Here is a 13,607-nt window from a genome sequence, read left to right on the forward strand (position 1 = left end):
TATCCAGAAATTGCTGGATATTGATTGCAGAATGAGAAACTGTGGAGATAATCTTATCCTCTGCAGAAAAAGCATAGAAACACCTTGGACCAATGGTCTCCTTGTTTCCCTTCAAATCTGGGTATTCACTGTCCAATTCAAATGCTGGCTGATTCACTAAAAAATGGCTCTAGCGCCAAGGTGTACTGCTGATGATATCTTACCTGGTATTGAGACAAACATTGTGTACATCTCTGTGTCTAAGGGGATTATGTGACCTGTTTGAGACATACAGGGGCCTGTAGACCTCATGAGGAATGAGAAACCTTATCTTACTCTATCCTGGTAAGACATGTCGCGTCAAAGTCATGGAAAAAGTAAGGTTAAGCCTTAACATGGGATAAGAAAGTGTGAAAATATAGAAACACAATATCAATATCTATTTATATCTGTTAATAATAATTATCATTATTATTTCCATATATATATATATATATATATATATATATATATATATAGGGATGCACCAATACCATTATCGGTATCGGCCCGATACTTGTACTCGTAAAAATACCCCGATACCAAAGACCAATACCTCACGTGATGTAACTGACAGAATTATCCGTGCACAGAGACACCGGCGGCAGCAGCAGAAACAATGTCAGCCTCAGGGGTGTCGAAATACTTTAAAATTAATGATGACAACCAACACATTGCGAACTGCATGCAAATCGCGTTAAATGACAGACCAGAAGCGCTCTCTTGCGCGCGCGCTCCCTCTCCTTTTTGCGCGCGATTCCAGTTCTCTCAGACAGCGCGCGATCAGTTCTCCTTGCGCCTGAATGGTCAAATGCACAAACAGTTGTCAAAATGTCCATCGTGTGGAGTATCTCATGTAAATACAGTCGGTTATGGCTTAAGTGGACGCAAACAGGAGGGTGAAAACAGGATATGTGTCAGGATATTACACAGATTCGGTCTTAAAATGAGAGTAGCCTAATTAAATATTTGTCTGTCATTAATGTTAATAAAACAACAAAAGATGTTAATAGATGTTATATATATATATATATATATATATATATATATATATATATATATATATATATAAGGCAGGTTAAAAAAGACTTGATTTTTTTTTAATATTTTTTTTTAATTATGACTTTAATAATTATGCCCTTTGAAGGTTTTTGGACATTGTGAAATATGTGCTTTAAGTTTGTGACAAGAACATAAAAATTATTACTTTTTTCTTTGGAGTAATAATAAAGAAGCTGTCCTGCAATCATTAGTCTCACTGTGTTGTACTTGGAAAACTGCCACATTACCAAAAAAAAAAAAAAATAAATAAATAATAATAATAATAATAATAATAATAATTTAATAAATGTATAGGCATCAGTATCGGTATCTGCGATTACCAGAAAAAAAGTATCGGTACTCGTACTTGGTCCTTAAAAACTGGAATTGGTGCATCCCTAATATATATATATATATATACACTATATTGCCAAAAGTATTGGGACACCCCTGTAAATCATTGAATTCAGGTGTTCCAATCAGTTCCATGGCCACAGGTGTATAAAATCAAGTACCTAGGCATGCAGACTGCTTCTACAAACATTTGTGAAAGAATGGGTCGCTCTCAGGAGCTCAGGGAATTCAAGCATGGTGCTGTGTTGCCACCTGTGCAATAAGTCCATTCGTAAAATCACAGAGCGGGGTTAGCACAAGCTGAGGCACATGGTGCGCAGAAGTCGCCAACTTTCTGCAGAGTCAATAGCTACAGACCTCCAAACTTAATGTGGCCTTCAGATTAGCTCAAGAACAGTGCGTAGAGAGCTTCATGGAATGGGTTTCCATGGCCGAGCAGCTGCATCCAAGCCTTACATCACCAAGTGCAATGCAAAGCGTCAGATGCAGTGGTGTAAAGCACGCCGCCACTGGACTCTAGAGCAGTGGAGACGTGTTCTCTGGAGTGACGAATCACACTTCTCTGTCTGGCAATCTGATGGACGAGTCTGGGTTTGGCGGTTGTCAGGAGAACGCTACTTGCCTGACTGCATTGTGCCAAGTGTAAAGTTTGGTGGAGGGGGGATTATGGTGTGGGGTTGTTTTTCAGGGGTTGGGCTTGGCCCCTTAGTTCCAGTGAAAGGAACTCTTAATGCTCTTAACTCTTAATGCATATCAAGACATTTTGGACAATTTCATGCTCCCACCTTTGTGGGAACAGTTTGGGGATGGCCCCTTCCTGTTCCAACATGACTGTGCACCAGTGCACAAAGCAAGGTCCATAAAGACATGGATGAGCGAGTTTGGTGTGGAGGAACTTAACTGGCCTGCACAGAGTCCTGACCTCAACCCGACAGAACACCTTTGGGATGAATTAGAGCGGAGACTGTGAGCCAAGCCTTCTCGCCAACATCACTGACTGACCTCACAAATGCGCTTCTAGAAGAATGGTCAAAAATTTCCATAAACACACTCCTAAACCTTGTGGAAAGCCTTCCCAGAAGAGTTGAGGCTGTTATAGCTGCAAAGGGTGGGCCAAGAGTTTTATATAATATGATAAATATAAATATATCATATAAATTAAAAAAGTTTTAACACAACAATAATAACATTTAACATTATTATAATGTTTTTTTCATTTATCATATCCTCTGGGACCCAGGAATAGACTTTTGTCCTCTGTAGTGGACATTATATTTTAGTGAATTTCTCTGACAATACATGTCACAGTTTTAAGTCTGGCTGTCTTGTAAAGAGCACATTCAGGGCTTTGCAGAGATACCAAATGTTTGGAAGTTTCACCATGACAACAACTTCTCCTTGGTCTTTAAATATGACTGACATTAATTTAGTGATCAAATTTAGAACTCTTATGGAAATATGATAATATTTTTTAATTATCATTTAAATTGGATTATTTTTAAATTGTTTGTTATAAATCAACATCTCAGGAAAATGTTATGGGGTTTCTAATCAAAATATGACTTTCTGTTACAAAACAGGGCATTGTTTTCATACATGATCTCTGTAGAGGACAACAGGACTTAAATCATGATTATCAGGCATTTTGGAAGACACAACAAGTGAATAGCGAAATAAATTATATATCAATATTCCTATTAATTATTAGATATTATTATGAAAATGTTGCCAATTTTTACTCCCATTATTATACTTTTTTTCATTACATGTTGCTTCAAGAACACATTAATATGCAAATTAGATACAGTGTATAGATGCAATGTATTGAATGGGAAAATCCATGTATGGCCACTTTACCCACATATTGCATAAAGTAAAATGGTATATTGATTCATTCTGTTCTATCTTTCATAACATTGTTGAGAATCATCTTTAAACAAAATTTAGTTAAAAAGTCCTGAAACCTAAAAATGAATTGGTGAATAAAAAAAAAATAAAAAAAATCCATTGTTTTTGCCTATACATGTAATATTTAGTTTTTAAACAACTTAGTCCTGGTGTCCACTACAGAGGACATAGCATAAAATATGAATAAAATATAATTTTTCAAAAATGTTATTTTCCATTTTTTTCTTATGCTCTAAACAATGTAATGATGTGAAACAAAATATTAAATTCAAAAACTTTTTTTTTCTGGGTCCCAGGAGGATATAATATATTTATTACATTAAGTATTTCAGTAATAATAATAAGCATTTTTATCATGTGATATGTGCTAATGTTATTAATTAGTCGTATATATCTAAATGTTTTATATAATAACAAAAATGTTTAACATGTGGTCATCATCATATTTTTTAATAAATATTAAAAGGTTATATACAATTATATATTTGCCATGTTACATAAATATTTCAATAATAATAAGCATGTTAAGCATTTTATAACAAATAATAAAGTATTTGCTGATTTTTAAAGTTTTATACAATAAAAATATATAAATTAAATATATATAAATTATTAATGTATAGGCTATATAAAAATATAAAACATGTGATATATATATATATATATATATATACATATATATATATATATATATATATATATATATAGGCCTATTTATTAATAGTTACATATTTTAATAATATTTATAATAAGCATTGTCATTTTTTATAAACATATAATAATATATGTTGAATGTTTTTTCTATTAGCATTTTAATAATGTAATATTTACTAATGTTGCCTATCTATCTATCTATCTATCTATCTATCTATCTATCTATCTATCTATCGATAGTTCTGTCGTTCTGTCGTTCTATCGTGTGCTTTGTCACGTCAAGTCAGTGGACAGTAGCAGTGAGGTGGAGTCGTGTAAGGGGTGGGGTGTGAAGGTACATGCCTCCTCCTCGTTCTTCTCCTCCTCCTCCTGCATACCCCTTCAAAGCCCAGACACTGAGTTACACAGCAAGTGCAGAGCAGCTCACACTCCGATAAAATACGTTGGGTAGACACCATTTCTTCAGGAACCCTCTTCATCAAGGCGCGAGCCTGCCGAAACCCTCGACATGTGACCGCTCCTGACTGTCGTCATGTAGTTTCATTTTTATCTTTCTTTTTTAATTTGATTTTCTTCGTCATAAAGACTCAAAACAGAACTTGTAATCAAGCGCTGCGCAGTCGTCCTGTGGATTTGCCAGGAATAATTCATCCTCATTTTCCAATTCTTTCTCGTTTGACAAGCGTTAAAGGAACGAGTGAATAAACAAACGAATGAAAACATCACACTGACCTACAGCAATAACCAAACGAGAAGAAATTTGGTTTAAACAACAGTCTGTACTATACGCCATTGAAGAAGCATTGAAACGGATTTTACCACTTTTGGAATCGAGTCTGTTCATCTCCACCGGTGTGAAACGGTAAATATTGCTTGTTTTGTTGTTGTGTGAGAATTGAATCATGATTCACCTCTGTTTTAGTGGTCTCTGGGATCGAGTGGACATACTCTGCTGGTCGAGTCTTGAAGCTGAACAGTGAAAGTTTTTTTAGCAGTACAAATCATTACCAGTAGGCCTACTTTTACTATAGAAAAGACGTTGATATGCAGTAAGGACACAATAATGATGATGATGTTGATAATAGTAGTAGTAATAATAATAATAATAATTAACAATATATTATTAATTATTATTATTATTATTATTATCTAGTGAAAGTTTTTTATATTTTTATTTTTAGTCAAGCAGTACAGTAAGTTAGGCCCCTATAAAAAACAGTTTTTTAATAAGCTGAAAAGCAGATAACAAAATATTAAATAATAGAAAAATAATGGTGTTAAATAGATAAAAATCGAATGTATTTAATCCAGAAGCAAAATTGGGAGCATGTATAGGCCTACTGTAACAAAAAAAAGAAGAAAAAAAAAGAAAGCAAATTAACGTATATGAATCTGGGCTCTGCTGGTCGCGTCTCGTGGTTGCACAGTGAATTGTTCAATCGATGTAGCCGACTCTGCGCTCGGCTGGTCGAGTCTTGAGGCTGGACAGTGAAAGTGTGTGTGTGTGCAGATTGGTTCGTGTAGATGGAGAGAGAAGAGGGGTAGAAGGGCGAGATTTTTTTCTCTTCCTTGCGCTCGGATGCGTCTATAAGCTTGACATCAAGATATTATAATAGCTGCGATGTGACTCCGATCTATTCCCAACGAGGTAAGACATCGTGTAAAGTGCATTTGAGGCAGTTGGACTGAATTATAGCTAATATATTTAGGCTTGGCTGTGTTTGTGCTGCAGAGAGACTGACGCTTCTAATGCAAACCAAATGCAAACAGGTGTAAGACCCCCATCTATACCGCAAACGAGCGCCGACGCGACGCGATCAACCAGGGCGCTTGATTTTTAACCAAATAAGCTCTTTAGGGTCTTTTAGTTTTTCCGCGTCGCGTCAATCGCGTCACGTCGTGAGATGGGCTTTAACGCTTTTACGTTACAGAAGCTGTAATGGTCATATCGCGAATCACAGGATTCACATATTCATAAGATTCGAATCAACGTCGCTTTTGTTCCTGTTTCTCCCCTCTAATGAACGTATAGCGAGCTACGTTTTGGTATAGTTGTGATGTCCATCGTTAATGTTTATTTCAGGAGGTTTAGATGAAGGTCTCGGGCGATCGATTAATTAATCTGTCAAGTTGGTTATCACTCGATATCAATAACCTAAATTTGAAATCGATGTGCTGAAAAAGCGACAAAGGTAACTCGTTTCCGGTATAACACCATTCTCCTCTCTCGCTATTATTATAATCTGGTTATTTATTTCGCTTATTGCCATTTTAAAGGACATTATTGGGTCATTTCAGATGTTATTGTGTTATTGATTACCAACAGATAATCAATAACGTCAGTCTAAGCAGGAAAAAAAAAAAAAAAAGATCTAAATATGTTGTAATGTTAAATATGGGACAGTCAAATTTAATTTCCGCGTTGAATTTGCTTTCCGATGTTGGTTTCGTCGTTTCTTTCTTGAGTTTTTAACCGTTTCTGGCGCCCTTTCAGACTTTTGAAGATTGTATTGTTTTAATACACTGTCTCATTTTTAGTGTTTACACATCAGGTTTGGCTTTGATCTCTTGTTATACGATGTAAATAATATAATGTGTTGTTTCTGACATTTTCGTAAAGAAATGTTGATGAAAGAGGTTTGCATTTGAGTTTAAATCAAATTGTAACTCTCCCATGGTTTTGTGAATTTGTTTTTGTCTCTTCGTCTTCATATAGACATAACAAAGTAACCTCAGTGTGTAGCACTAATGAACCAGGAGGATTTTTTTTTTTTTTTTTTTTTTTTTTACTTATTGGCTTGTTTGGCTTTTTAGCATGTTCATCACGTCTGCCTCTCCATGGAGACGTTTTTAAACCTTTCAGCTGTGTGAGGGGTTTTTTCCCTTCTTGTCAAGGGACACGAAGACCTCCATGCACATGCCAGACATTTGGTTTCCACGCTATCCTTCCATATTTGATTTTTTTTTTTTTTTTTTTTTTTTTTTTTTTTCTCTTACGCTCCTCAGTGAACAGGAAAATGCTCTCCAAGTGCAGTCAGTTTTAACTGAATATATGATTGACTCCAAAACAAGGCAGTGGTGAGACTGTGTACTAATTTGGGAAGAAAAAGCCTCATACAAAGTTTATAATGTTGTGTCTGTGTTTACAATGATTTTAATCAAAAGAATCAGGAATCTGAAGTAACAAAACAATTGAATTGCATGTGTCAACATTTAATCTAAATATTGAATATTGTTGTTTTGGATACAATTACTGATATTTAAATGTCTTTGCAAACCTGATAATTGTTTAATTTCTGCTTTTTGACCCAATAACATCTAAATAATCATTAGTTTCCAACAATAAAAACATGTTATATTACTATTGGAATATTCATAATTCATATCATTATTTTATTTATGCTATGTTGTTTTGCTTTGTTTTTGCTTAAGTTGTTTTGTGTAATGTTAGTAATAGTACATCATAGCTAATAGTTACGTTAAAAATGATGCATTTGAGAACAAATGGATGATGCATAAAAAGTTGTGCAGGTTATGCAGTCGATATAAGAAGCTACTTTACCATTGAGGGGGTAGTGTCAAATTTGAAAAGAAATTTGAAATTTGGTCAAACAGACCATCTGACCAGAAACTTAACATTATATACTGTACATCCAGTTTTCAGTTTATAAAACGACAAAAAAAAAAAAAAAACTCCCACATTACTTTCTCAGTGTTGAGTCGGTTGGTCGTTTAGTCACTGAATATCTCATATGAACGAGGTTTAAAGTGAGTTGTTCTGGAATAAGGCCATATCTCTGCCTTGGCATGTAGTTGAGTCTATTTTCTGCAACCCCCTCATTCCTTCCCAAGGGAAAATCCAGTGAGTAAAGGGGGATAAAATTAGAGGACAGGTATAAGTTTCCTTCCTGCCCTTTTTTCTTGTGTAAGTTCTCTAACATCTTCTATAATTTTCATATTCTTATTGCCGTTTCAAAATTGAACTACGAACCCTATTGAAAGTCTGTGGTGGGGAGCTAATTTAGTCCATTTATTTATTTTTTTTTCCTCAGGTGCCCTTAATTTAATTGCGATTGCAGGTATTGCAATACCCTTTGGGCTGATCGTCTTGCAGAAGATGTTCTAGCCTGTTGTACTGTTGCACTTGTCAAGGGTTATTGATTCACTTGCCCCTGAGAAGAACTCTCTTGGCTCTGTAATTGCATGTTCATTTATGCCTTAATTTGTTTGAGCTAACCAGTGCACGGAGATATTTATTCCTGGTGTACCTTGTAAAAACGTCCTTTTATGGTGCAATCCTTCTGGAGGAGTGCTGAGAAAATGTTAGTAGAGGATGACAATATTGATTTATTTCCTGCACATGTGACTAAGTTGTTGTTTGCTTTTAAAAATAGACATAAGTATGAGGTGCTTCCCCCTGACAGGTGCCTGAAAGTTTATTGTAGATGATTGCATGGTTGAGTCTGTGAAGTACCTATTTGGGCTTTGCACAAATCTCTCCGCACAAATAAAGCCTTAAACTTGGATTACGCCATACCGGTGCTGACCGTGAGGCAAGGCCAAGCGCAAAGGGTGCACCCACGTGAAAATTCCCAGTGTACAGCTTGTGTAGAGTCATGCACCGGACCTCTCATAACTCCAGTGCTTTCGTAATCAGACACGTAATCTTGTAGGGTGATTGGATTTGAGATGACGCGGCGCAGCCCGAGTTGATGGCTCGCTGCTCCTACCACAAACATGTCTTTTTTTCGCACACACATTGTATGCAGATCTATTGTTTATTTTCCAGTAAGCTGCTTCAGTCTTTGGAGGCACTGTCTGCTGCAGTGTGCAATAGTTCACACTTCAATTGCAGCCTAACCTAGATTTCTGTAGCACTGCTTGTAAATAACCCTGGGGCTCTGTTCTGAGGGAGGGGGCTTTAAAGGCAGCGGGAAACGGCTCTAATGCAAGGCTGCGTACTATCGGTACTGTGATAAGACTTGCATCATCAGCAGAGGTGTGGAGCTGAGAAGAAGAAAGCTGAGAAATATCCGTGTTACTGACTGGCACCGAGCAAATAGATTTTCCGTCTAATACGGTGCACTTCTATAATATGCAATAACATGCAGTCCCGCTGAGGAGATGTGCGTTTGCTTAATGAGTTAATGTTCTGCCACATTGCTTTGCCCATGTGGCCCAAGCTTAGTTTGCAATCTCCTAGTGTGTCATAACGTCAGAATTGACCAGTTCTTTCACTGAGGTTTAAAGTTGACAGGAAATCAAACTTGACTCTGTTTACATTCTTAATACACATTCTTGGTCTTATTGTCAACGATTTAACGGTGCACATTAATATCTTTCAGCTGATGTCAGTAAACCCTCATGTTTTTCAGTGCTCTCGTTTCAGTTTTTTGTCTAATCAATTTCTGTTAAATTAATTTACGTTGAATATTCTCATAGAAGAATTGCAATTCTGTTATCATTTACTCATTTACACATTTTGTGAAAGGAAAACACTGGACCCCGTTGACTTTCATTGTACAGATTAAAATAAATTAATAAATAAAACACTGAAACATTTTTTAAAATACCTCATTTTATTTTCCGTAAATGAAGTGCATATTTATATTTGATTAGTACACATTTATCATGGATATTGGGCAATATGACAAATCCTATTAAGGTTGTTACATAGACAAAATTTTAGATGACTTTGAAAATTCTCAATTCATGCTGTGTGACTTGTGACTTTCTGTGTACACACTTATTTGCATGTCATATAAACGTATTTGTTATTTCTTTCGTATAGGGCCATTGCTCAGATGGTTTTTGGGTCTTCTACAAGCTCAACATGTAATGTTATCCTGCAGAACTGTAATGGCAGGGTTCAGCTGTGTAATTCGTAATTGACTAAACCAATATCAGCAACAACAGCTTTACACTTAGTTTTTAAAAGAGAGATGGGAGAGAGAGAGAGGAAAAAGCAAAAATAGTACAGTGTTGAGAAAAAGGGGGAAAAAAACATGTTTCATGTAGTTGTAATGCTGCAGTACAACTCAGGTCAAGACTTTCTGTGGTGTCAGAGGCCTTTAGACTAAAGCTGCACTTTGACATTTTGGAGGAAAACAGCTTTGAGTACATCGTGCGACCTTCTCCTCCGTGTACCTTGAACACAAAGCAGCGATTAAAAAATAGCTTTTCATCGGCGGTCGACATGCCGAGTTCTTGTGGCGGCAAGCGCAACAGTGTTTTTCAGGTGGATTTCTATGGGCTCAATGGAGACGTCCTGGCCTGTGGTCTCAGCAGAGGGAAACCAGGAAGGAAGATTTGTCTTACAGGGAAGGCAGCGTGATTCACTAGCTCAGCATGCTGTAGAAACGCAAGTTTAATGTAGCATAGGATGTTAACGTGATGGCCTGGAGACAGAGACATGTTGTCAGCTCTGGATGGGAGAAACTGGGCAGATAAAGGCCACCTCACACAGACACACTTAAATTACCTGCTTACAAATGCAATAATATTGATTTTTAAAGATGTTGTTTACATATTACCATGTCTGATGTTGTGTCTGGCTGATCGATAACAGTTGGGGGTTGCGTCTAAGCATTTGAGAGGAAAATGAAACATTGGGCCTGTTTAATGTTTGCAAGCACCAATTTGTGTCCAGCAGCCTTTTGGATGAAGGGAGGCTTTCTGTTTACCCCTTCTGAGCTGCTGCTTTGAGTTGATCTTTGACTCCCACGCAAATTGCCTGCTGTTTACCGAAGTGTGACTGTGTCTGTCGTGATCTTTGCGAGAATGCTTTAGGAGGGTAATTGTGGAGTTGTCTTGAGTGAGCTTAGAACTGCTACTACCTTCAGAAATACACCTAGACAGGAGGAAAGCACTCAGTTTGTTAACAGATTAGCCTTGTAAACCGTAAAGAGTGAGGTTGGTTGTGGACTAGAGTGCCAGTTGTATTTAGGCCAGCTGCACATTCACAAAAGTGGTGGTCACGTGAACGCCTTAGGCATTGAAACATCTGCTTGAAGTTAGTGATTTACAATGTGCTGTTTAAACAATGATATATTAACCATTTATGATTTGGCCAAGACTATTTTTCCATCTTCAGCTACTTATTGCATTTAAAAGCTAATATAAGTTGAAACATAAATCTAGGCCTTAGTTTAAGCATAGCTTCTGATAATTTTGGTCATGTGTCTTGTATGTCTGCTTATTGGTTCTCAACCAGGGGGCCTCAGAGTCAGCAATCTTCCAAGGGGGCCCTGAGATGATACAAAATGATTTAAATTAAACAAAACAACTAAAGATCAAGATGTCTTATTTTAATTTACCCCTTCAACAACTCTTATTCCTATGAAGAACCAGGATTATTTAGTAATAAAATAATTCTGTCGGCTGCAAAGATGAAGTTGACGATGCTTCCTCGCCATCTCCGCAGTATAGTTAACGTGCCTATGGAGAGAAATGCACCTTTCATAAGGATTACATAAGCAGAAAGTATTTATTTTTGATTAGGTTCTTTTAAAAGTACACATTTCAAGCTTTCTATAGATATATTTCTCATGTCTGTGAGGCAAGTAGCCTATACGCTGAGTTTCGGTTAATTTTTGTGACTCGCTCTAGTTCCTAGAGACCGAGACGGCAGAAAGCTCATCCTGTTTTTTACAAAAGCACAACATTTTCTTGTTTTTGTGAGTTTACACAAATAAAAGTAGACCCTTTACAGTTTTGAACTGTATTATAATGATGTACTCTTATCTGTATGACCCAAAATGGAGTATTTTAAGTTGTTTCCACTGTTATCAGAAAATATGCAAATGATCGCACTGACGCCCCCATGCCTTGCAGTAAGCATGCTATACTTTAGCTTCCACACAAACACTTGGTTATGCGTAGTGTTGTCACGGTACCAAAATTCCAGTAGTCGGTACCAATACCATACAAATTTACGGTTCTCGGTACCAATTTCGGTACCACAGCAAAATCTGTTGGAACTATTTTACTATTTTATATAGCCTATTTTAAAAACATATTAAATATGGTAATCATACATATAAATATTTGGAGTGTGTGTATGTTTGTGTGTGTGTGTGTATATATATATATATATATATATATATTATATATGTGTATATATATATATATGTGTGTATATACCTCAATGAAATAAATTTTGAAATATAAAAAAAATAAATAAATGTCAAACATCCATTTTGTAACAGACGTGCATGTTTATTTTAGCTATTCCTTCAATGAATTGACACACTACAGCCTGTAAAACTATGAAATAAATATTGGTAAATAATGGTAACCTAAATAATAAGAAAGTTAAATATTATTAAAAAAAAAAAAAAAAAAAAAAAACGTTTTTTTATTTCTACACAAAGATGCGTCATATAGCCTACTGCTCTGCTCTTTGAGAGGGATGTGGGACATGAGCAGGAAAGAGATCATTTCGCTTTAATAATATCTTAATGTTATCTCCTGATGTTACAAGGAACTGAAACTTGTTGTAAAAGGTCTGAAGAGCGAGTTTTATCTTCACACATTCAGGCTATATTTGATTTAGCGCTGCCAGGGAAAGCGAAAGTAAAAATTACCAGCGTTTGTGAAACGCGCTATACAAATAAACTTGACGCGCCTTATAAAGTCTAATAACAAGCACAAACTGTGTTAAATAGAAACTGACGTGCAAGCAAAAAGGTTTCTGTCCTACGATGTTTTTTCTACTTTACCACAGTAAAGATTGCGAATAGCCTATAATAGGCCTAAAAGCGAAAGAAAGAAACGTTATAATCCCCTGTGCGAGTGAAGATTTGGGAAAAGAAACAGTTTCCATGTTCAGTGGAATAACTAGGCTAATGGAATATTGTTAAATTCTCTGCTAATCGGGTGACCAGATCGCGATTCGCAAAACAGAATACAAAGCTTAAATTTATGGACTCGCGTACCTCTCTCATTCGGCATGAACCAAAATGTTTCCATGGCTGCGTTGTCACATTTAATTGCTAACCTATTATTTCTTTTGTAAACAAAGCTTTGTGCTTTACTCGTGTCATATTCAAGTAAATACTGGTACAGCCCTATCAGTGGGTACCGAATATACCCGGATTCTCGGTACTACAGAAATGCTGGTATCGTCACATTTTCAAAATTTCAGTACCAACTTGGTACCGAAGTACCGGTACTTTTGACAACACTAGTTATGCGCCTAATAGCATAACAGATTTATGTAGGTTAAAGTTAGAGCGAGCAGCCATGTAAAGTTGCTACTACTACTTACATGTTTCAAATGATAAGCCATATTTGAGGTTGATGGATGATAGGGGAATGTTTGGATTTCCTCACAGATATACTGTAATTACCACAATGAACCACCATTAACGATCTGTCCCTTACGGACTGCGTGACTTTTTTTTTTTTTTTTTCCTCTGTGACTAACCAACTAAAATTTTGGTCGACTAAGCCTCTTCCAGTCGACCAATCATTAGGGGGCAGCCCTAAAAAATAGAGTGCTTGTTTTTCCCCCCGAATTGATTGGAACTAGAAAAGTGGTCATTCCATTCAGCTCGCTGTCAAGGCTTGCAGCAGACTGACAGTTGGAGAGGATGTTCTACCCAAGATGACAAACTGACCTCATCAGAGAA

At 36.4% G+C, this 13,607-nt stretch overlaps 1 protein-coding gene across 1 annotated transcript in view; it reads left to right on the forward strand.

Moving 5' to 3' along the window:
- The first annotated feature begins 5,181 nt into the window (after positions 1–5,181).
- Positions 5,182–13,607, forward strand: part of dag1 (dystroglycan 1) — a 37,281-nt gene continuing 28,855 nt past the window's right edge. The window contains 1 exon segment of the mRNA XM_051909109.1: positions 5,182–5,623. The gene's annotated coding sequence lies outside the window, so the exon portion shown is untranslated.

The sequence above is a fragment of the Ctenopharyngodon idella genome, chromosome 10, assembly GCF_019924925.1.
Source record: "Ctenopharyngodon idella isolate HZGC_01 chromosome 10, HZGC01, whole genome shotgun sequence".
NCBI lineage: Eukaryota > Metazoa > Chordata > Actinopteri > Cypriniformes > Xenocyprididae > Ctenopharyngodon > Ctenopharyngodon idella.